Here is a 26,867-nt window from a genome sequence, read left to right on the forward strand (position 1 = left end):
CCGGCTTATACCAATAAAATCTGCATTCAATTAAATTGCCTTTGGAAATAAAACCCTTATTCCAATATTAGGAAAATAAAAATTTACGATAGCTCTCAGAGGAGTTGAAAGGTTTTTGTATAAATTACGATGTACCTTCGCATCGTAATTTGTTATACGGGACCTTCGCATATTCGGCGGTCGATTAGGTTTCAGACGCCTGTGGAAGATGCCAGGCTTTAAAATGTAACATCACGATGCCGACCTTATGTAACAATTTAGGCAAGATAATATACCTAGTGTTTTTAGGGTTCCGTAACAAAAAGGTAATAAAAGTAACCCCTATACTGCGAACTATTTACGCAATCGTTTTGGGAAAAGTTATTAAGGCTATCCCAGACGCATTGAACGTATTTTTTGACGGTGGAATTTGGCCAATTTGAACAATTCAAAATAATAGGGTAGGTACATGACTAATTTTCATTTATGGTATCAGGTTTGTTTTTAGGATCAAATGTATATACAGGGTGTCCCAAGAAGTAGTGATATACTGAAGCTGGGAGGTAGAGGACCTCTAGGGCTATCTGAATCACCCCCATGTATGTTGCGCGATTTTTCGTATTTTCGGAGTTATGATTTTTTTTAATTTTTCACCTATCGCCGAGTACGATGCGATTTTTATTTATGGTGACGTGAATTATTGCGGTAGATGCTTGATTTTTTTTGTGTGCTAAGCTGATAGATAGGCCAATTCAGTATGGTAACATTTACTATCGTTAGATCTTTTAATGGAATTAAAAAAAAATTTAATGCCGAGAAAGATAAAATTACCCAGTATGTTTTATTTTTCTAAGCGCCCTTGAAGTTGTGAACATACTGGGCAGGGATCGGATACCGGTATTTGTTGTATGGGAACGGAAACGGTATTTTTTCGTTCTTTGCTAATTACTTCATTTCTAATTGGGCAATCTAATAATACGAAGTCGTTTCCTAAACACACAACTGAGTCCTACATTTCGAGTATAAAATAATTCCAAAAATATGGTTATTTCGATGTTTTTGCAAAAAACTGGTTCCGATCCCTGATACTGGGTAATTTTATCTTTCTTGGCATTAATTTTTTTTTAATTCCATTAAAAGATCTAACGATAGTAAATGTTACCATACTGAATTGGCCTATCTATCAGCGTAGCACACAAAAAAAATCAAGCATCTACCGCAATAATTCACGTCACCATAAATAAAAATCTCATCGTACTCGGCGATAGATGAAAAATTAAAAAAAATCATAACTCCGAAAATACGAAAAATCGCGGAACATACATGGGGGTGATTCAGATAGCCCTCTAGGTCCTCTACCTCCCAACTTCAGTATATCACTACTTCTTGGGACACCCTGTATATGGGACCCATTGCATCATTAAAGTAACACAAAAGTCAGAAATTGTAGTCAAAGGCCGACAGTCGCACTTCACTGGCGAAACGCCCTAAACAAAAGGATAAGGGAACGTGACGTCAAGGTCTCTGGGAGCCCATCTTGTAGTATGGACAAAACAAGAAAATTGCGTTTTTGTCGGTGAAATATTGCGTTTATGTATATAGTTGCTATACAATATTTTTTTGGATGAAATGTAAGTATAATCGAATGGTACCCTTACTTTTATCGTATTTGGAAGTTAAAAAAAAACTTAAATTTTGAAACTTTCAGGTCCTGTATTTTTGTAATTTTTCAATATTTTATTTTTATCCACATTATTGTGATAAATTGCTCGTTTGCTATCTATTTTACTAGATTTTGTTATAAAATTCAACATGTGTCATCATCCCTATTACTTACAGGGGTTTCATATGAAAGAACATAATATGAGATGCACTTTCTAGAACATTTATTTTTATTTTTTTAACAGTAAAAATAATAATTTATGAAAGAAAATTTGTCGATATTCGCTTTGCGTATCATTTTCATTTACCTACTTTGCTATTTATCCCATATGTTATTATATTGAATGCCAGGACACATGAGAAACGGATGTGAGTAGTCACTGCGAAGTAAAATAAACGTGTCGTTGGTTGTCGAAGTCCTGAGTCCGTTGGCGGCCGGCCAGCGGCTGGACCCAGTCGTGATGAATAGTCGACGACAAATTGGATCTGTTATGCTCATGATTTATTATGTAAGTACATGTATAATTTCATCATAAATAAAAACTAGAATCAGTAGCGTTATAGAAAGTCCCGATTATACCTTAGAAAGCTGAAAAGAATAGTAATATGCAGTCTTTTTATGCATGTACCTGCAGCTGACTGTACCATCGGCATATTTAAGTGTTCATCATCAAATTATTTATTTAATTCTGTGAAAATATGTACCGATAGTAAGATATACATCATACATTTACCGTCAAGGCACGCTCCTGATGGATACGGTTAAGAGCTGGTGGTGATGAAGATCATTGAGTTGATATTTGTAAACATTTTTAAACACAGTTATATTTTAAGCTAATCCTAACGCATTGTTGTAATGCCTCTAAAGAAGATTCACTACATATTAACCTTCATAGAGTAACCACTAATAAGGATAAGGACCAGGTTTAGAAACAAAGGAAGCTAGCATTATTGTATGGTATATGTAGGTGATCGATTGAACGTAGACGGCGGGCCGCGTCCCGTTTATGACGCTATTCAGCCATTCGGGAGCTACGTGGACGTATCGCCATAAATACAAATAATGGCTCTAATTTTCACGCCAACGGCGACGGCTGTTCCAAAGCATGCATCGGACTGTAATAAAACCAGACTGTGGCAAATAGCATTAGTGTCTAGTCAAGATTATACTCGGTTATGGGTTATTTAAATAATAATTCCAAGTATTATTTTAACCCTCTTTATGCCTAGTTTTATTTATATTAAATCTGTATCATAAACACCTAACGGGCCATATGCCCGTTGCCTAGCGCTTCTCTTACTACTTGCAAAATTTACAGCAGTGCCGCCGGCATTTCAAGCTGGAAGTGGACAATGGCTGGTTTAGGTTGTAAGCCTCAAGCGGCATTTGAGCCAAAAGAACAATGCAATGTTCTCAAGCGTGGCTGTCACTGTACCGTAATAAAAACTCTATTTTGCCTCGGCTACACTCCTGTTTCCAGTCCCTGGGGCTCGCCTTGATTTCACCAAAAGTCGTGTATATTTCTCTTACGGATCGGTGTGCGAAGGTTCGAACCAATTAGGTACTTTCCTGAAAATATTGCCGCCCATGTATTTACATTGCATCCATCCGGCCCGGCTGGTTAAACAATTTAAAAATTAACACTGGTCCCAATTTTTGCTTTACGGGATACTGTCTGTTTCCACGCGTTCCGAGCAAAATGTCTTGTGTCTGAAAACCTTCATTAAAACGTTATATTTTATAAACTTTTAAAATCGACGCTTAAACTATATAATAAGAAAGTTTCGCACAATTTGCGGCAATTTGTTTCAGGTTAAAGTAAAATATTTTCAGTAAGTTATTTACAGTTTTAGAATTTGTGCATATAAATAAAACTTATCCAGTTTTTATTAGGCACGCGTAGTAAAGTTATGTCGTTGAGTCTTAGGAGATAGAATAAATTCTTCATGGTTATATGAATTGGCGTGTTTTGTCGGATGTATTTCCAGCAAGCGATTGCAGCGAGCCACTGGCTCGGAAAACGAGGGGAGCAGTAGATAACCAAATGGAAAATTCGTTCAATATTCCCGCCCGGAGCGCCAAACTGTCCGGTGCAGTGCCTTCTTGTTAGGTACTCTGTCGTTCGAATAGTGATTTGTTGTCCTTTCAGTAGAGCACTGCACCTGTGCGAATCATTTGTATTTATGTAGCTGCTGTGGATATATTGATGAAAGTTATACAAACGACTTATTTCAGCTCATTTACACCCCATGCCAAAAGTATGGAAACAACGTTGTTTACTATAATATTATTATTGTTGAATAGTTATTGATGGTAACCAAAATCTTACGTCAGGTAACCCCAATAGATTAAAAATACGCCCTATGTATTGAAACATCCTAATACCCTACATAGTAATCCTAAAATCCTAATACACAATATGTAAAAGAAAAATAATAGAAATTTGGAAATTTTGTATAGTCTTAAATCAAGACTAGTAGCATGTCATCAACATCATCATCTCGTCATCTCTTAGTCATTAATTAAGACCAAAAAATTGTCAGTATCTTACGTAATCAATATTATGAGTTAAGTTACCTATGCTAATAGAAAATAAGAATGTACTTACCTAACTTCTCGTATATTTTTAAAATACCTATACGCGGCTACCACCAGTTTGGCACTGGCATATTCGCTAGCGTGTGCGTAACTTACTTTCTATGCATCTCGTTCGTACTCGCCTTTTAGTGCGAGCGAGATGTATAGAATGTTAGGCAGACGTTAGCGAATATGTCTGTTTGACACTGCTAAGTCAGTCGTGGTAAGGCTACTTATAGCAGGAAAGTATAATTTCGGGATTGTACCATGCTATTTATGTACTTAAATAGCCGTAGCCGTAGCTCTTCAATTAAGTTATTTAATAGAGCAACATTTGATCGACATATTCAACTAACAACCATTTACAAAATAAGTACCTATTACAATAAACGCTCATACAGTTATTATTAAATGTCCATGCAAACGCCTTACACGCCTAATTGAAAAAACGGTATTTTTCTTAATTACCACTTACCGGCATTTTAACCCCTAAACAATAGGTACAATAATGGAAGACAATAGGCCCGAAGGGTGATCGTGACGTCACGGGCGGGCGGGGCGAGGCGGGGGGTCGGGGTTCAAGGGCGGAAATGTAGGTCATTGGGGCAGACCAAGCCGGGACTCTCGGTTCGGGGGCTCAAACGGCAATCATCGTACGGATTCCCCCATTTTTTATTCGTAGCCACAATAACACAGTAACTGTACCTACATTCGATAATACATACCTACGAAGTGATTATTAGCAACGCATAAACTACATTTGTTTCTTATGGCAAGCTTTATTATGAACTTCCGATACATTTGTGTTTTAACTTGATCCCTACCTACTTATATTCCTACTTTCATTATACGAACGAAACTCGAAAATGATTTGAACATAAATACGAACCCGTGTATGTACCTAATGTATGTGTTTATTTCGATGCACCAATTATGAACAATTTCAATGCTACTAAGGCGATGCGAAAGTTAGCAGTCGAGTTCAATGCGCTTCATTGCTGCCTAGCATGCCAAAACTGATTTCTTTATTCATTATTATAAAACACAGAAAACACATTGCACTTACTCGTAAATTCTTCATACAATCAAGTTTAACGTAAAATAATAATAATAATTTCAGCCTATATACGTCCCACTACTAGAACGAGGCCACTAAAATATCAAAGCAAGAATTCAGTACCGATAAAGGTTCCCTTGGTTCAGTGCACAAGCCTTCCGCGCGACCGACCGCCATACTTCAAACAACAAGAAGAAGACTAATCATAAATAAAAGTATAACAAATCGCGCGTCGCGTCCAATCAAAACAATATAATAACTCTTCATTATTTTGCTACGGCTACCAGACCCACTAGAAAGTATCAAAAGAAACATATTTATAAAAATAATTGAAATATCCCAAAAACCACTTCTATCCGGAAGTTTATGCAGAGGCATTCATATTTGAATAATAGCCCCATTTAAATAAACACGGATACGGCATACCATTCTATAAAAACGGGTTTATAGTACCTATAGACATTTTTAGATCGCACTTCCGGTAGCATGCAGTGATTTTCACGACAAATAAAAGCCGAGCTATTTGCGGTAAATAACGACACGCGTGCTGTGTGCGTGTCTGCAATACTGATGGCTAAATATTATCTTTGTCCCATGGGAGTGGTGCACGCAGAAGAAAGGCAATAAGAAAAATAATTCCACAATTACAAAAAAATACAGCGTGTTAAAATACCCACTAAACTGTAGTCAAATTATTATTACCTAGATAATATGAGTAAGCAGTATCAGACAAACTGCCGTATTCGAACTTCAAGATATTCACAAGAGACGACACGTAGGTATACTAGATCCATTCTAGATACGTTATAGTTTAGATATCAACTAGTTCTCTTTTGCAGCGCAATTCGGGCAACCAATGTCACTTTTACGTTAGATAGAGTTAGATATCTACATATTAGATGTGAATTAGATCTCCAAGTCATATGCTGTGTAAATCGTTCTAGAGTATCTCCAGAATCGCGTAAATGTCAAATTTGACAGGTTAGATCTTAAACATATCGTTATCGTATCTTGGTGATGTCTAAAAGATATCTAATAGATGTCTATTTCAAAATCCGAATCGGGCCCAAAGTAATGGCGGCTGAAAATTCAAATCCAAGATGAATACTATAGAACCAGACATTTTAGTTTAATTATTTTTGTATGTAGGTATAATAAAGGACAGGTAAGTGGAAAAGGAAATATTTTTTTCATCAAGACAAATTCTGTTTCCATATAGCTAAGTACATAGGTACTTAATTTACTTTATTGGAACCACCCCCGAAGTTAACGTATTCCTTTATCATTTAAATTAACCTAATAATTAAGTTAAATTATTTTTATTAAGAATGAATACATTTTAAACATTATTAATAAACACATTTTACGCGATACAGTCATTTTTTTTTTTCATAAATACCTATAAATAGCTGTAACCCAAAACAACAATAACAACCTTTTCATGAACAAGACACAGCTAAAGCTTTGTTTTAAAACTCGTGTTGTAGGTAGACTACAAGTTTGAAATAATTCACCGAGCATTATTTTCATTTGCAAAGCGCTTCATGCGCTAATAGGTCATGTAGAAGTACTTTCTTAAGCTGGATAAGTTCATATAGCTGCCTGATAAACTCTCATGTAATTAGAATTTTTATTTTACCTGCTTTGAACTCATACAACAACAACTAAAATAATGAAGTATCTACTCGTTTAAATATGTAGGTAGCTAAAAAAACCGGCCAAGTGCGAGTCGGACTCGCGCACGGAGGGTTCCGCACCATCAACAAAAAATAGAGCAAAACTAGCAAAAAAACGGTCACCCATCCAAGTACTGACCCGCCCGACGTTGCTCAACTTCGGTTAAAAATCACGTTTGTTGTATGGGAGCCTCACTTAAATCTATATTTTATTCTGTTTTTAGTATTTGTTGTTATAGCGGCAACAGAAATACATCATCTGTGAAAATTTCAACTGTCTAGCTATCACGGTTCGTGAGATACAGCTTGGTGACAGACGGACGGACGGACGGACGGTCTTAGTAATAGGGTCCCGTTTTTACCCTTTGGGCACGGAACCCTAATATCATAACCAAGGTATGTAGGTAAGTCGTCATCGTTATAAATGGCCGTTTTTCCTGTAGGCAAATAGTTAATGATATGGGTATTTTAACTAATGTTTTTCGTCATAAGTATACAGCTCTTACGAAGTAGTTTTAAGTAAGTTAAGTCTTTTAAGATGTCCAGAGGAAAAAGGGCCGACAGACGTGTAATTAATATCGGAATTACTCTGAATTATAGTTCGTTTTTTTAGCATTAGAAAGAACTTGAAAGAAGGTAAGCGATCTTGACATGTCTTTTAATTGAAAAACGCTTTTTAAAAATCAGTGACTATTACTTATGAAAGCAGAAGAATATAAATGATCGTATTAGATTCATAATTGTTACATATTTGCCGTAACTTATTTTTAAAATGTTGTTAAAAAAAATCAAGGTTGTTTACCTTATATCTAATGCAAAAAAAAACTAACTATAGTTAATTAATTATAATTACAAATCCATACAACTGTCTAACATTCATATCTTATATAAATAAAATTTCATTTCCATACTGGCTACGTACCTAAAATTTCATAACACGCTGCAAATGGGTTTACAATTTAATCGAAGCATTTACGTCTAATGCATTTCATTTGTTCGGCGCGTGCTGCACGTTCGTGTCGGCAAATGTAAATATGAAAGCAAATAAAGCGAGCGAACATTACTTAGGACATGTAGGCCAACGATGACCATTTGTTGTTAAAAGTTGCATGCAGATACCTTATCTGTTAAACTAAAAGTGTAAAAAAACCTTTAATTTAGATTGTTTGAACATTTTTCCTTTTCATAAACACACCTGATTAACATTGATAAAGTTTCTGATTAAAATTTTACTTATTTAGGATTTTTGTTAAACTTTGTGCTCTTTTAGTTCATAATTTAAACAATTGGTATTCAACTATCAAGAAAAAAAATACATACTACAATTGATTCAACTAACTTACCTACTGCCGTATTCGAACTTCAAGATTCACAAGAGACGACACGTACTAGATCCATTCTAGATACGTTATAGTTTAGATTTCAACTAGTTCTCTTTTGCAGCGCAATTCGGGCAACCAATGTCACTTTTACGTTAGACAGAGTTAGATATCTATTAGATATGAATTGGATCTCTATGTCATATCTTGTGGAAATCGTTCAAGAGTAGTAGTATCGTTCCAGAATCGCGCAAATGTCAAACTTGACGGGTTAGATTTTAAACATATCGTTATCGTATCTTGGCGATGTCTAAAAGATATCTAGCAGATGTCTATTTCAAAATCCGAATCGGGCCCCTAGGTTTTACTACACGGATATAACCAAAAAGCTTGTTTCATTTACAAAGTTTAAAATCGATACGAGTTTACTAGTTTCATACAGTGAAACAAAGGAACTAAATCAATACGTGCTCAATAGCAATCCCAACAATGTGGCATAAAGCGGTCTTTGTTCACTTTTGAATAGTTTAAACGCCACCCCTAAAAAGCCTGCTTCAGTTCAGCATGATGAATTAATCCAACCCTTCAGAGTCGGCGTATTGTTCTGTCAATTAGCTCATGTCAAGATTAATGTACTTACATTGGACCGTTTACACACCGTGACTTTTTGCTGTCATACAAACGCGAATTTGAGAATGGTGCGACTACATAGCGATTGATAAACGTTAATACTCGTATCTACTCGTACGTATTCAAACTATTTTGATTGTGAATACTAATCTGTGATGTTTATAAATAGACCATGGAAATATTAGCTAGGTATATGCTAGATAGCTGAACCGGCCTAGTAGCATAACATACGCATAGTAGGTAGTAGCTGAGAATGAGCTGTAAATGCGTTTACATCGACTCTGTATCGCGATGGAATAAATGTAACCACTTAAATAATGGTGAATGGGATTTTGCGGTGTTTCTCATTTGTAGGTTGCATGTGAAAATTGGTAAACAAGTAGGTACCTAATACCTATCAATAGGTATTTGTATAGCAAAGTAATTGAACATTTTAAGCGCTAATAAAATGTATGACTGTTTTTTACCAGTAAGCGTGGGTATGTTTGTGTAGTGTAGTCCGCCGTAGAATCAAGATTTTTTAAAAGTGATTTTGATATAAAGTGTCATAGATTCGGTTTGATGTGTCGCGTGATTAGAAACGACAACGAAAAAAGGTTAGAAAAAACCTAGTACCTACCTAATAAGGAAGATTCTTACCCGACTACGGGAAGGGTTTCATTGTAGCGTCAAAATCTGAGCCGATTTTGGCCAAAGGGATGTCAATCGATTTGTTTTTCTGACGTATATGTAAAATATATACTACAGTTTAAAAACTTTAAAACAACTTGAGATGACAAAGAGGTGTTTATTACGCAAAAACCGAAGTTATGCTCATATTTTTTGTATAATATAGGTCCATGCTCAGCTTTTTGGCGCACCCTTCGATAGGTACCTATTTAAGATTCTTAGCTGAATCTATAACTGCTAGCTCGATAATTTCCCGTTCATATCGGTATGTGGCCCATTATTCGCAGTGCATTCTCTCATTGTCGCCGGTGCTCATTGGTATTCGTTTCTCGGTCTCTATCTGCTTGCTGAATTCACTTACAGGGTGAACTCGCGCCGACCGAATACCAACTACAATTCTTTCCTACCTGCCAATCCTGACTGGATAATACGTTCGACATAATTATAAAACTTTGCAACTCTAATAATAGAAAATGATTCCATGGTTTTAATATAATATTCCATCACGACACATTATCATGACCTCTACGGCAACATTCGCTACAATGCGGGATAGCAGCTATGCGCTACGGGCGGCGTAGCGCTACAAAATTCAAGCACCTGTCCAATCGTCTACTATTAGAGAAAAACGAGTAGGTAACGATGAAAGAGGTTTTTTTACAGTTTTCAAAACAAGTTTTGTCGTTAATCTTAATATACAAGCTAACTGTACTTTTATTTAAAAATAAAACATTCATTATTTAAGATACTTCACTTCTCACAGAGATCTTCGGCCTCAATCATATGGCAATCCTGCTATCAGTGCCATAAATTTGCATAAGTAGTTAGCTTACGCAGGAACGCTAAATTCCAGCTCAATTGAGTAGGTTGTACGTAGCATTTGGATATCATTGAAATCTTTCATTCAAAATATGACCTAATTAAAGTAAAAAATATTATTGAAGTGAAAACGTCTTTAGCGGCGCTGGGCACTTTTTGAGGTGAGGAAAAAATGATAAACTCGAGACAGCGTAAGGCGATCACGTGACCGTAAGGGGCGTAAGGCGATCACGTGACCGTAAGCCCCGTAAGGTGGCCACTCATAATTTAAATGGCCTTTAAATCAATAAAGAAAAACTCAATGTTATTTGACATTTATGTTGCGGACTCCTTTTCAAGACTCTTTACCTATGTTCAAATAATTGGACGTTGTCATGGCAATATGTAAATAAACATGTCAATGAAAAAGTGTGATCTTATTTGAGAATGATAATAATATATAAAGTCCAACAGAGTCCAGAAGCAAAAAACTAAGCAATATACCTATCAATTAAAACCATTAATTGAATCTCGATATAGGACAATACGTAATACGTAGAGGACATAATAAACTCTGCTGAAACTAGGTTATATAATCACTGGCGCGACACACCACATGTAGCCTGTGCTAGCACAAGGAACTAGGATGATCAGAGGATACCTAATGTAGTTATCGGCAAAGATATTTAAGCACATTGTTAAATTATCATAAATTAGGTGAAAGTGAAGGTGTTTGGACGGTTTGGGAGCAATAGTAGATTTTCTTACAACTAATGCCGTTTCAACTTGATAATCGCCATGGTGCTGCCCTAAAACTACCTGCATCACCGTGACATACGCATAAACCGTCCACGAAGCATTTTTCATCAGTAATACTCGTACCTAGTTTTTCACCACATAAATAGGTACCTCGCATTTAATTCCTCATATCTAACATTCACATCTCGTTGTCCCTTACACCACATTCCTCATCTCTGTGGGGGCGAATAACCGCAACAATAGACCTCATTCACATTCGCTGTTTATGTGGCGGTTTAACTAGATTAGCATACTTTGAATGCGTGGTAACGAACAGGCTGCCGACCCTCCCTCGATTCGGATTTATATGTGTTAATAAACAATAGACAAAATTAACCCTTTAATAAAATCCTGAACAGTATAGGTAATTATTATTTTCCTTCTTTCATTAAATTGACGATGCTTGTTTCGCCAGCTATCTAACGTACAACACCTGAAACTTCGCACACTAACTTAGATCTATGACACTTCCCTACAAGCGAGCAGTAAATATCAAATCGTGTTTCGTTCATAAATTCTGTAAAGCTTATTTGTACATGCCAGAATTTGAAACCTCAGCACACAGTTGAACCATTTAGTTGCCACGGCTTTAACAGACAAGTTACATTACAGTTTGATTCTGATATAATATATCCCATTTAAGGTGATTTAATTGCTCAGACCGAGAAAATCAAGTTTTTCCGGAATTTTAATATTTCCCCAGCATAGTTAGAAGACTTAGAAGGTCATTTAAATTCACAATAACCCCAAATAACAGCCACGTTGCATGTTAAAAGCCCTTTTAACGTTTCCGTTTAAAGTTATAGAGATTTACAGTTGCGGCCAATACTAAACAACGGAATGAACCGCGTACGGGGTCGTTGGAAATGTTGAAATACAATGTTACAATGTGCGTACATATTTTTTATGCCTGTGTTATTTTCAGAGATCGGACAGATTGGCGTCATTGCTCGCAAGAATGTGGACATGACTCCAAATTTGATTAAATAATTAATCATAAAATTATTTTAATTAATTTTTTACCTGAGATTTAATTTTGTTTCCTAGTCAATAAATAGCACTTAAATATATTTTTGATATAAAAAAATGAGTACCTTCAGAAAATTTGGAAAACATACTGTTTTTTTTTTAATAAATTTACATTATAAGAAATCTTGGCGTTATTTATTGATTAGGAATCAAAATTAAACCTCAGGTAATAAATTAATTAAATGATTAATTATTTAATCAATTTTGGAGTCATGTCGATGTCGGCGGCAGATCGTAAAATCGGCCATATCGAGATATTCCTAGGCATATCATGAAACGCCGCCATTTCATGATCTGACTAAGATTAACCCAGGCGTAATACGATCTGCCTTATAAAAGAGGCGGCAGATCGGTCAGACCAATGTATTCGTTGATATTCCTAGCTTCATACCGGGCGCATCGTAAAATAATTGATGAGATATTCCTAGGCATATCATGAAACGCCGCCATTTCATGATCTGACTAAAATTAACTCAGGCATATCACGATCTGTCTTATAAAAGATTCGGCAGATCGATGGGAGCATTGTATTCTCGAATTCCTAGTGTCATTCATACCGATCGCATCGTAAAATAATTGCATTTTTTGCCACTGGTGGCGCTGCATTCTATATGGGGCTGCGTCCGAGTCCAGTGTTGCCAGATCGTACCTTTTAATATTACGTTCCTTTTGAGCCTTGAGGTTTGCTCGATATGGCTGGTGGTCGCTAGGCAGATCATGAAATGCCGGCGTTTTATGATCTGCCTAGGAATATCACCCCTTGAGGTTTGCACGATATGGCTAGTGGTCGCTAGGCAGATCATGAAATGCCGGCGTTTCATGATCTGCCTAGGAATATCACCCCTTGATGTTTGCACGATATGGCTGGTGATCGCTAGGCAGATCATGAAATGCCGGCGTTTCATGATCTGCCTAGGAATATCACCCCTTGAGGTTTGCACGATATGGCTGGTCGTCGCTAGGCAGATTATGAAATGCCGGCGTTTCATGATCTGTCTAGGAACATCACCCCTTGAGGTTTGCACGATATGGCTGGTAGTCGCTAGGCAGATCATGAAATGCCGGCGTTTCATGATCTGCCTCGGAATATCACCCCTTGATGTTTGCACGATATGGCTGGTGATCGCTAGGCAGATCATTAAATGCCGGCGTTTCATGATCTGCCTAGGAATATCACCCCTTGAGGTTTGCACGATATGGCTGGTCGTCGCTAGGCAGATCATGAAATGCCGGCGTTTCATGATCTGCCTAGGAATATCACCCCTGAGGTTTGCACGATATGGCTGGTCGTCGCTAGGCAGATCATGGAATGCCGGCGTTTCATGATCTGCCTAGGAATATCACCCATTGAGGTTTGCACGATATGGCTGGTGGTTGCGCTAGGCAGATCATGAAATGCCGGCGTTTCATGATCTGCCTAGGAATATCACCCCTTGAGGTTTGCACGATATGGCTGGTCGTCGCTAGGCAGATCATGAAATGCCGGCGTTTCATGATCTGCCTAGGAATATCGCCCCTTGAGGTTTGCACGATATGGCTGGTCGTCGCTAGGCAGATCATGAAATGCCGGCGTTTCATGATATGCCTAGGAATATCACACTACTTATTTGATATGCCTAAACGTCGCTAGGCAAATCGTCAAACGTTGATGTTTGAACGATATGGCTGGTAGTCGCTAATCAGATCTTGAAATGGCGGCGTTTCATGGCTATATGCCTAGGAATATCTCGATATGGCCGATTTTACGATCTGCCTCCGACATCCACATTATTGCGAGCAATGACGCAAATTTGTCCGATCTATGGTCAAGGCCCCAACGTTATCTGTTCTCTTTGATGGCGCAGGAACTAGTATCACTTCTCTCTCCTCGCTCTTGTGAAAATGCCACTTGTCAAAAAAGGACAACTATACTGTTGACAAGATGAACTTCAAATCCAGTTGTTGCCGTTTTGGTGGTTACAAAGCTGTGTATGTGTGCGTAAAAACGTGTATGTATGCATTTTTAGGGATGTGAAAAGTCGATTTTAATCATGTTATACATATATCGATAAACGCTACACAGCGGAACCGAAAAGCGATTAATTAAATCTTCAATATCTTCGTTAAAAATAAACAAAATTGAAATGCTAATGGATTATGAATATATTATAATATAATAAAATGTTTCAATTATTGCGGAACACATATTTTAGTACGTATTTATGTATTGTAATTAAAAATCTGAACTTTCCCTTCGTTCCCTGCTGTGGCGTGACGATAAAATTGTGATCTTATATCCACGATAAAGAGTAAAAGCGTTTTTTGTTCATTTTAGGTATCGGTAAACTTTTAAAGTAAAGTTAAAATTGCAAGAAATATCGATAGTTTATCGATATGACTTTATCGACATGGCCACAGCAAAGTGGTTACATATTGTTAATCGTACATAAACACAAAGTGGCAACAGTGACAGCTCGCTTGGACTCCATCTTTACAAATATTATATTTATGTCTATGGTTATTTTAGATTTTTTTTAATTTTTGTACATAGAGTCAAACCAAAGAAAGTCTGCAGCGCAATAATTTGACAGCGAATTAAAAAACTACATATGGCAATGTTTTTTAGCAGTCAGTAAACGTCATGCACTATGGTATGTGTTTGTCAAAATCGTTTAAATATTCGTTGTGTTTTGTGATGAACGGAATAAACATGGTGAAACCTTACAAAACCGGCGTGCGGGAGTTACTTTTCCGCATGACGAATAATTTTACACTTGTAAAAAGTCAGCACGAGGCGATTCAAGCTGAAAAACGACAATGTTTACAAAATTTGGAGTTGATGACGGGTAAGTGGAATGAAACATCTTAATACTTCACCATATATACCTACTTAGATAATATAATATTGGTTTAGACTAAGGTTTCACAGCAAATTGAACACACCTAATAGGTATAGGCATACTTATGAACTTCCTCTAACATTTCGTGAAACTCATTGGTACTAGCCTGGTTTTGAGCTCGAACCCACAACCTCCATGCTTATGCTCACGGCATGGGTACCTACTAGTTAAAGCTACAATTTATTTTTAATAATATGTTTATTGTTTTAATGGTTTATTTAGTTTTTCCGAAAACTTTAGTTCGCAAATTGCGGGCAATTTCTCTGTCAATCTAATTACGCCTTAATGGGAGTAAAAGAGAAAGATGCCCGCATATTGAGAACTTCGGTGTTCGCGGTAGGCCCTCTGTACCTATTTACCGCCGTCGCGGATATTACAAAAGCTTATTAATTTTGATGAAGCCAAATGTCACATTCTCCCAATATTATTTATCAATATTAGTATATGTCTAGGTACATATTAATAGTGACATCTATTGTTGGAATGAAATTTATTTTACCATAAAAATTAAGCTGTGCATACAGCTTAATTTTTTCATAGACGGTAAATATGGTAGAAATTTCACAAGTATCAAGACTATTTAATCCATTTTCTGTGGTGTTGTCGCATACTGATTTTTAAAAACTACTTTTAATCTAGCGCTGCAGACTTTCTTTGGTCTTACTCTACCAGCTAGGTCAACCAAATCTTGTCAGTAAAAAAAGGCGCGAAATTCAAATTTACTATGGGACGATATCCCTTCGCGCCTACATTTTTCAAATTTGCCGCCTTTTTCTCCTGCAAGATCTGGTTGACCAAGTATAACAATAAACATTTCAAAAATTACAGTCAAAGTCCATATTCAATTTTGTGCATAAAGTATGGAAATATTATGCTTTGTTTTGTATAACTACAAAGCACAACATGTATCATGACACTTATTAGATTCACAATGACATTTATTATATTTACCTACTATTCAACACATAGTTAGTACAAGATACAAGATACAAGATATTTATTCATAAACAATGTCAATTGTGTTTGAATACATACAGTAGTGAAATGATTATGAACAACTTACCTTCTTACCCGCTGGAGCAGGTAAAAAAGCTATAAGTACCTACTTAAGGAACACAGGAATCCTCTTAACGTCGTCACATATGTCGAAGTGTCGTTGAGAACATTTTCTACTTGAACTCTGTATCGGGGTTCCTCCGTAACACTCTCGAATCGAATTCCACTAAAAAATAGTAAAATTTACTACACCGTAACACAAGCCTTACGACTCCAAGTAAGATGGCGTCCGGGTAAGTAGTTTTATAGTTCTACAAATAACGACAGACACCTAAATAATAAATTTTGTAGGTATAAAAAGCATACCTTCGCGAAGAAGACAGTGTTTTAAGCAAATTCGCTTTCAGCGCGCGAAAATAACTGTAGTACTCGTACCAAAAATGACATGTTTATGAAACGAGTGATTAATGGGAATGCAAAGATGGTTCCACGCGCTCAAAGTTAGGGGGATAGGACTTCCTTTAAACCCTCTGGAGAAGGCAACTTCTTTCCTTAAATCCTAATTTTTAGTAGGTACCTAATATTAAGTAAGCTCCTAACTTAATATTCGAATACTGCCGTTTGTATTTTACTAACTTAAGGGGACGGTATATGACGTTTTCGATTTAGAGCTCACTTTGTGCAATCAATTTGTTCGAGAAATGTTTAATAACTGCATTAAATTATACGTAAATTTGTTCACGAAGAAGCCGTGTACCGGCTCTTCACGGCATAATATTTTTTATTTGCTGTAATTCTCTACAAATCGACACTAAAAGTATCCAAAAATCAAAATATGGAGTTCCGATTGAGCAACACGCATTACAGTTTTGCCTTTAACAGTAATTGAGTTGTTGTGTGATTTTGAAAGCTAGATAACTAAACTAGCAAATTATTACCTACTTATATTTTTACTCACAAATACAACACAGAAATTCAATCCCAAATGTAAACTTTCGTACAATTTCCATACATTGACGACATCACTCAAAATTCTTCTTCGAGTCAGATGGCCGCTGGCCTTGGATCGAAGCAGACGTGTACGCTACGTACGTAGCTCGTTTTTGACATTATTTAGACATTTCATCATATACGCATACGAAAATGTATACCAGTAGATAAATTGTATTTCAAAAAATAGGGTAAATAAATTTATTTAAAATTTGATTTGTTGTTATTTACAGGTCGTAACGATCGAAAACAGCAGTAAACTATCCTAAAACAATACGATTACAATTGAATTTAAGTAACTTGTTCCTTCAAAACCCGCTTAAAATGAAAAAAGTTTAAAGACTCGTTTTACCGATTGGGATTGATTTTCATTATGCTGGTATCAATTTTGCGTCATTAAAAAAAAGTATATGACTTCTGTACGTCAATGACATTTGATGTCAATTGTAATCTTGTATTTACGTTAGAGAATATTATATATTCATTTAAATATTACTTACCTATTAATACGAAGCGTAATTCGTTTAATACCTGAAAGTCTTAGTGTCTACACCTACTTTGTTGCCGTTCGTTCCGTCTATATGTGTGCGATTACGTGCTGTTCTCAATAATCAAGAAACAAGCCATAATCTTCAAGAATAAAATAACAGCAAGACCAGCATTTAGTACTAACTAGTTTTTGCGGATTTGGAGACAAGAGATGAAGCTTACAGGCTAATACCGCTGCGGTCTGGTTATTGTTATGTGTATATATCGAGTATTATATAAATTTACTATAAAATAACAATGTTTTATTTCAATGACATTATGTGCGTAGGTATGTATGTTTCGGTGATTATAAGAATTTTGTCCACACAATAATTGTGCAAAGCAGAGACCGCATCATGCTTTCTTTACGGTATAAGCGGTATGGTACCGTTATTATTTATCAATACCGGTTCGTTTTGAAGGTAAAACTATACCGGTTGAAATACAAAGTACGGTACCGGTATAAAATTACAGCAGGGACAACCATTTTTATAGGTGTACAGTCAGCTGCAGAGAAAAGGTACGACCAGATAGATAATTGTATGCAGGGGTGGTACCTTTTCTCTGCAGCTAGCTGTACCTAAACCATCATTGACCGAGCGTTGGCGAAGGTCTCCGTTTCAACTTGGGCAAAAATGCTTTCGTATGTCCGAATTCTTCTCCTTTGCATATCACATTTCTCAACTGATTCTCGTGAAAATTTGGTAGTCCGATATAATTATTCGGTTTCTCTTTTTTTTTGAACAATTTAAAATAGGCAGAAATAGTCATAACGGACTTAAGCGCCAGTAGGGTCTGTGACACTTAAGACCACTGCGATTATTAGGTACTTACTGGCCCCTATTTCACCACGACCACGGTGACAGGTGCGACAGTTGTCGACATCACTGTTGCTGACGTCACAGGCCTCCATAGGCTACGGTAACCGCTTACCATCGGACGGGCGATGTGCTTGTTTGCCACCAACATTTTAATAAATAAATAAACTCCATTATATTGCCACTAAAAAATTCTTATTTTGCGAAGCTAATGACAATTGTCACAAGAAACACGGCAACTGTATCGAAATTGCGACACAGAACTCATTTCCTGTCAAGACTTACCGAAAATTCTTTGAAAAATCTTGTGACAATTGTCACAAGATTTTTTCGCGAGAGAAATGTCTGTTTTTTCCGATATAATAAAGTTTTTTTTAATAATAGGTACAATGACGGTGGCAAACACGAATACGGCCCGCCCGATGGTAAGCGGTAACTGTATTATTAAATTGTACAACGGGACTTAATCGCGTATCTAAGTTTTAAGATTTACCTCCGACGTTTCGAGGACGGCGTTGTCCCCGTGGTCTCGGAGAAGACTGGCTTAAGTTGACATCAGCATCTTCTAACCGCGCGAGTTTTTCGAACTACCCGCACTTGGTCTTGTTTATCCGCTTGAACGTTTTGCGGTTCCGTTGTACAATTTAATAATGTGTAAAAATCGTGAAAGTTTAAATCAGTGTTAGCGGTAACTGTAGTCCATGGATGCCTATGGCGTCAATAACAGTGATGTTTTTGTCGTACCTGTCACCGTGGTGAAATAGGGGCCAGATTACGCCGCGCCGCGTGGAACGTGAGGTGCATTGGGGTAAATGCATACCATTCACTCAAGGAAAATAATCTCCCTTATAAGATCACTCGTGTGTCTGCCATTTTGTTAAAGCCAATTTTCACCGTAACTACTGGACTAGTTCAATTGAAATATGTCAAGTAAGGAAGTAGTAAGTCGGTGATCCGAAGATGAGTAACGTAAATAAATGAACTTTTAACTTTGCGGCGATTTTTGGTATCATGTGACATATCAGATATAATACATAATTATAAGTAGGTGAGCAAAAATGTACCATAACCTAACTCAGAATTGTATTACATAAATACATATACAAAAAATAGTTCAACGCCAAAAGATTAATGGAAGACCTATGTCCTATAATAGGTGAGTTGGTCTTAAACAAAAAATATGCAATAAAAATGTGTAACTGTGGAACCCATAGTGAATCCTACTCGTACATCGGTTTTTATATTATGTACCTATAAGATATTTTCTACTTTATACTTTATAAGTGTACCTACATAATATTTACTTATAAGCAGTTGTCACGTAAAATATTTGTAGATTTTTTTGGAAGTATGTGTCACATCATCATCATCTTCCTCGCGTTGTCCCGGCATTTTGACACGGCTTATGGGAGCCTGGGGTCCGCTTGGCAATTAATCCCATAAATTGGCGTGGGCACTAATTTTTATGAAAGCGACTGCCATCTGACCTTCCAACCCATAGGGGGTAAACTAGGCTCTTATTGGGATTAGTCCGGTTTTCTCACGATGTTTTCCTTCACCGAAAAGCGACTGGTAAATATCAAATGATATTTCGTAAATAAGTTCCGAAAAACTCATTGGTACGAGCCGGAATTGCAATTCGCACGCTCTTACCGCTAGGCCTCCAGCGATTTTTTTGAAGTATGTATAGCACAAAAAAAATATTTTTTCTACTCCAGCACTTAAATGTGTCAATTAAATGACTGACAGTGATATCTAAAGCAATGTCATTTGAATGCTTTGTCTATAGGCTCATAAGATGACTGCTAGCAGTCATTTCATTTACAATAATAACTCTTTTTTTTTTAAATAATAACTCTTTTTTTTTTTTAAATAATAACTCAATTTTTTATAAATAATAACTCTTTTTTTTTAATAATAACTCTTTTTTTTTAATAATAACTCTTTTTTTTTAATAATAACTTTTTTTTTTTTTTTTTTTTTTTTTTTTTTTTTTTTTTTTTTTTTTTTTTTTTTTTTTTTGCTGCAGCTGTCATAGAAAAAGTAATGTATGCAACAGTGATGTAACATTTAAGGTAGGTAATTAAAATACGGTATAAACATTATTGGAGAAGACTTGGAGGAAGTGTCATAGGGATCTACATTCGATGCGTGGAAAACAAGTTCTTTTGTTTAATTATAATCCATCGGCAAGCACGCGAGCGCATAAAACGAAAATCATTTTTTTTTCACTCCCTAAAACTCCCTTAACCTAATAACAGTAAAACAAAAAATAAAATATAGAGGGTTACCAACCAGCCAAAGAATTATAAGTAGATATATGCACTTATCCCAACGCACCTCACGTTCTACTCTGCACGGGGTTCATTGCCGCTCCTACCGCCGTAAGTAACTATCAACACCTACATTATCAAGGCTACGATCGAAGATAATCGCTTCAGCACTGAAATAATACCGGTGGAATACCGGTATAATATTTTTTATTTTAATTGTATTAATTTAATAGTGAAACAAAAGGCGAATATACCACATAAAAGTAAATCGGTAAAGATATTAGGGGTACATTAGCCAACACTGTTTCCATATATTTTCAAATTTTATTTTGTCCGCCTTAATTAAATTTTGCACCCTGCCGGAACTTTATTTATTTAAATTCTCATTTAATTGATTTTGAGCCTTATGAAAAGTCGTATAGAGTAGTAAATAAAATTTTACATCTGACTTAATGACATCTGGTTTTATTCGGTTTAACTTTAGAAAACGCGTATCTCGACAAAGCCATAATGTAGATAATTGTCAACAACCAAATTAATTATTAGAATTTAAATACGTCACGTGTGACATGAACAGACAAGGAAAGCAAGATTAAATGTATTGTTTCTCTTTCTTCTTTCAATGGAACGCTTTTCCTAAAAGGAGGCCACTAAACTCAAAACGCTATCTTAAAAAAAACTTGATGGGTCAGTGACCTGTCCCAGTAAAGTGAGGTAGTGTGCGTGAAGTGCGCTTGTGTGTGAAATGGGGTAAATTGACAGAATCTGAAAATTTACCCACCTCTATCGTCACCTTAATTTACGACTTCTTCATCCAGTTTACAAGTTACTAGGAAATCTGATCCAATTTCTACCGAAAGTCGTAAAGCCTGCGAGCTGAAACCGTATACCTACAGTTTGCGTCTCCCGGATCCGGTCCGAAGCGACTGCGAATGAGTTTCGGTTATCCGACCGCTCGGTCGGTCGGTCACTAAAGCACTCTATACGTATCTAACTAATAATTGAAGTTGGATAAGAGCTAAAGGAGTCATATACCTATGTCTAAACTGATTGAAAATTACCAAGTTGAAAGTATCATTCAAAATTTTTAAATCAACAAACGTTAATCAAGTCAACTGAAAGCAAAAAGTAACTGATAGCAGAATTTGTCTACGGCGTTTCTGCAAGTAAGACGTCACACTCAAAAACTTAATTTTGTTTTCTTCGCCGTTCGCGTTAAAAACGTACGTCCGTGAATACAATTAAAAGTATTCCGGGCTAGGTATGTAGATTGACGGAGCTCATTAGGCAAGCTCGCGGTCCGCGGGCCGCGGGTCGCGTGCCGTCGGCGTGCACGCAGCATGCACGACCCCGCATTCTGTCCCATCGATCCCGCTAATCACCGCCGCTAACATAAATCCACCACCAATTAGCTACATTTGTGATATTAAACTCGTAAAATTTTTACAGATTTGTTGCGGTAGAATATCTTTAGATGATAAGCCCCAGCGTCTACAATACACATAGAGTTAAACCGACTACCAATGTAACAGAGGTATGTATGTACTTCTCTCATAGATAAATGTAATTATTTTAAACAGATTACCAACACGACAACGACCATGTTGCCAGGCAGAGTGATGGCAGGTGGACCAAAATGTTAACGGAATGGTGGCCATTTTCTGACGAAGGGAATGCTTGGAGGCCTAGCCAAGATGACAATCGTTGATAGAAAAGCGCCAATAGAAACTTAAATAGTGTATGGAAATAGTCTCGTGCTTGTTCGTACATAAGTATTAGTATCTGCCATTCCGACATATTTACTTTTCGTTTAGCGTTTGTCGATGGGTTGACTCGATTGGTCGTCATATTTGGGAGATTGCGGGTCACCTCTAGATGTGACTAGCTCAGGACCCGGGACAAGTGGCGTCTCGAGAGAGGCCTATGCTCAGCAGTTGTAAACCGTAGATTTTTTTATTTTATTTGTCGACAAAAACAAGAACAAGAAAACAAGAAGACAACAAGACGTTGTTTCACTGTAATCTTTCTTATTATTTAGTTGTTTAACTAGGCGCTACAAGTAAAATGAGACAAGGGAAGGAGGGGTGGTAAAAAGAAAAGTTTGAAAGTTTTAAAATGGTTTTGACATCTTTAGGAAAATTATACAACGTCAATGTTATAAGATTTCTCGATATCTCTCTTTATCTCAATGTAAATAAAGATGCAGCTCCCCAAGTACAGCCTCTAGAAATGCAACATGAATGCAACAGCACAAAGTTAGCAATACTATTGCAAAACGCGTATCTTACCTAGGAACCTCCGAGAGCTAACCTTGAGATAGAATCATTAATTGGAGAACGATTGGCGTCGTTCATGGAAGTGAATTACTTAGCTTTTTTGGTTTGGCATCATAACCTTCTAAATACGGATGAGCATTCTTTACTTACACAAACCATCGTCAACATACGCTCTTTTTATTGTTTATCTTGGCTACTAAATTACCTACGTTTATTAGTTTAAATTATAGCCGTTCGTTTGAAGACCCGATAAGTATTATGATACCAAGATATACACAAAATAATATTTATGTATGCTGAATATATAAGCTCAAGTGCGAAAATGAAGATCCACCCAGTGATTTCACACAGTATACTTTGTACTGTTGCTACGAAGCTGTTGTAATAGACGTAACGCCATGATTTTGAAAACTATGTACCTACTGCGACGATTGTCACTAAACTTTGACATTGCCATTAGCTTTCGTAATACTTAAATAAGGTAAAAGCCCTCGTTCTCAAAGCAAAATGCTAGTCCATAAATTAAGGCCGCGCTACGACTTTCTACGAAAGAGCTACGAAGCTACGACGGATGTCATATTGGACAATTTCGTGCCAATTTAGGTTAATTCAACTGAAATAAATTGGCCTGAAGCAACGTTGTTTATTGGAATGGTACTGGCATTGAGTGATTACTAAATAGGATAGTAGCTAGTGTCTTATGACTGTGGGTGTGCCATAATCTGATTGCGGCACTCGTAGAGCTTCAGAATAGCGACTTTCGCCGCTCCCATTGTACAAATGAAACTAAATGTACAGTTGCGGCGTTCCTTTGTAGGCATTTTAAAAGAACTTTGAAATAAATTTTCTCAAGAGAGGTTCTAAGACTTCTAAGCCTCATTTTGCACTTCCTAATTTACTTACGTGTTCTGACAACTAATATGAATTAAATATATTTTTATTCGCCACGTAATCACATAAACCCATGTTAAAATAGCAATTTAGGCTGATTAGTGTACAAAAATAAGAGTGATTAATGATTATGTATGCTCACCTTGTTATTTCATCTTGCGTACGTCTCCGTCGTGCCCCATGTCCGAGGCGGCGGTGTCACCGGGCTCCGCTATTTACATGTCCGCGGGTCCGTCTCACGTGCTCGGGCACTGCACTTGCAACTGGCACTAGCTATGAATGGCGGTCGCCGGTCGGCCGGGCGCGTGTTATTGTTGTGTGGAGACGTCAGCGCGAGCTCCGGAGGAGCAGACCAGGCGGGCGCTCTGACGGACGGCGCAGCGCGACTGCGCGTAGCGCGCGCGGTCGCCTACCCGCTCGATACACTGGCCATGAAATTTTCAGCCGAGCCACTGTCAACCGGTGGTGGCACGCAGGTGCGCCCCCGGCAGCGCCGCAGCCTGCTGCTGGCTGCGGCAGCTGCGGTCGCCATCGAACCGACAATTAATGCATGCGAACATTTGGACTCGACCATACTTTGCCACTTGCTTTGCACTCCATCCAAAAGATCAAATTTTTTTGGAAATGCATGCTCGGATATATTCGTTTAAAATAATTGTCTTTCCTTTCCTTAAACAAGAGTATTACAGATAATTTGGTTAATACTCATTTCCAAATTTGGTGGCTATCTTTATCTATCTATCTAAAGAGATCATTAATCATTAGGTAAACGTTTAGATAATATTTGCACTGAAAAAAAACTAATGTGAGTTATCCACGTATCACGATTCACGATAGTTCCCTGTAGGTAACTACTTACAGGTATCTTTTCATGAAAACTAAAAGGAAAACCGTCGGAAATTAAACAGGAAATCAGCCGGAGGAGGCCGGAGGTAACAACGGGTACATGACATTTGGCATTAACGTAACAGTTTTCTCATGGTTTTCTCGCAAGTTTTCTCGTTGTTCATTTTTTCAGTTGAAACGCCTCTATGGAGGATTGTCTCGATTGTAGTAGTATTTACTCAATATACCCGTATTTACTCGTTTGTACCCAAATTGGTGGGTATAAACTATTTAGAGTGCTGAAAGGGGCATATAAATTTGAAATATAGGTGTATTTTGTAAGCCGCTACTGGATTATGTACTCAAAATTGTAAGAAATGTATTTTTAAGAGGGGCACTCCATACATGTAACTAATCGTCACAAAAAAAATCAGAAACCACCAACGAGCTGCACATCATTAAATGGGTCTTTAAAAATAATTGGAATTTTTCTAAGAACTTTTTTGGATAAATTGAATATTTTTCGAAAAAAACCGTTTCGAAAGGCCAAAATAATGTTTATCTCTCTATAACTTTCGAACCAACGTTCAGAAAAGATATAAAAACATATCGGGAGATTAGCCGTATAATAGAGTACAAAAAACTATATTTTGAACATCATCGCTTGAGCCATTTTTGAGTTTTCTTTAAAAAAAACCCTTAATAAAAGTTCGTAAGTGCCGCATAAACATGCGTGACATGCAGTTAATAACTACAACATTGATAGAATTTAAGTACCATATTTTTAAAGTAAATATATTCTTATTTAAAACAAAATTGTTAACAAAATTATCACAATTTGCCTCTCACTGATCTCTTTTTTTTCCTAAATTAAGCGTCCTATATGCTTTTCATTTTAAAGATATTGTTAACACACGTTAGCATTCTTCAATAAAAGACAATTTTGTTCTTAAATCTCACTTTTTGAATATTTTATAAGCAATCGTTTTTACCCACTTAAATGAGTAAATACGAGTATTTATCGGGTGCTTTGAGTAAATACCGAGTAAATACTCAGTATCACCCCTACCCATCTCTACTCCTCTTTGAGATTACTTTTCTGTTCCGGGTTATGAGTAATATAGCCTCTTTATCGCTTCTAGAGTCTGTGCGGAAAGTCTGTGTGTCGTGGAATGTAATGCTGGCTACACACGTAACTATAAATCGTAGCGATTAACCTGTGCAGTCCGATTTGCGGAGATTTAAAGTTTATTTTTTTATTCGGTAGACTAAAATGACATTTCATAGTATGAACATAAAATGTCATTTCATACTATGAAATGTCATTTTAATCTACCGAATAAAAAAATAGACTTTAGGGAGCCCATACATTCCACAACTCTTTTCATTCCGCACAGACTCTAGTAAAGTTAAACCATAGTTAAACAGCGTCAAACGATGGCGGTAATTATTTTTCACCTCAGCAGCTCGAACAAGGGTAGGACTTTGCTACTTAAAAACAGTGAGCAAAATCGCATTTTGCTCACTGAGTGAGACAAAATGAGCAAAATGCGATTTTGCTCACTGATTTTAAGTAGCAAAGTACCCTTGTTCGAGCTGCTGAGGTGAAAACTTAATTGTTGGTATATCTTAAGAAAACATGAGTGAATAGGTAAGTGATGAAGAAGGAATACATTTTTCGGGTTCTCTAATATGTTCTCACTGCTGAGGTGAAAAGTTTTGTGAACAACACGAGATCAAAGTTATATACATCTCGTGCGCTTTTGAGTCCCTTACTACGCTCAAGATTCTAAATTAGATTCACTCGCTACGCTCGTGAATCTAGTATAGAATCTTTCGCTTGCACGGGACTCAAAATAAGCACTCGAAGAAATATCAAACTTTGATCTCTTGTTGTACAAATAACTATTTCACCTCAGCAGCTCGAACAAAGGTACTTAAAAACAGTGAGCAAAGTCACTTGTTTGTAAATTTTACTCTATCAATTTACCTTACGAAACTAAAAAGTAACGAGTGAATTGTTCATGAGCCGGTCTTCCATGTCAACGAAAACCATGGATATCTCCAATAATTAATCAGGACCAATTGGACCAAATTACCTACACACATATTTATATATTTTGTGAGCCATGATTCTTAATTTCAGGGCAATCGGTAATGTCCAATGCGTTATTTGTCTGTAACAATGTAAATAGA

General features: G+C 36.8%; 1 protein-coding gene across 8 annotated transcripts in view; it reads right to left on the reverse strand.

The window, feature by feature from the left end:
* LOC134647880 (whirlin) overlaps positions 1–24,360 on the reverse strand; it is a 99,043-nt gene extending 74,683 nt beyond the window's left edge. For 4 of the 8 annotated variants that reach the window (XM_063502234.1, XM_063502235.1, XM_063502231.1 and 1 more), the window contains exon 1: positions 23,989–24,360. The gene's annotated coding sequence lies outside the window, so the exon portion shown is untranslated. The remainder of the gene's footprint in view (positions 1–23,988) is intronic. The other 4 variants (XM_063502232.1, XM_063502238.1, XM_063502237.1 and 1 more) reach the window with 1 other exon arrangement.
* Positions 24,361–26,867: the final 2,507 nt, after the last annotated feature.

Source organism: Cydia amplana, chromosome 5 (genome assembly GCF_948474715.1).
Source record: "Cydia amplana chromosome 5, ilCydAmpl1.1, whole genome shotgun sequence".
NCBI classification, from domain to species: Eukaryota; Metazoa; Arthropoda; class Insecta; order Lepidoptera; family Tortricidae; genus Cydia; species Cydia amplana.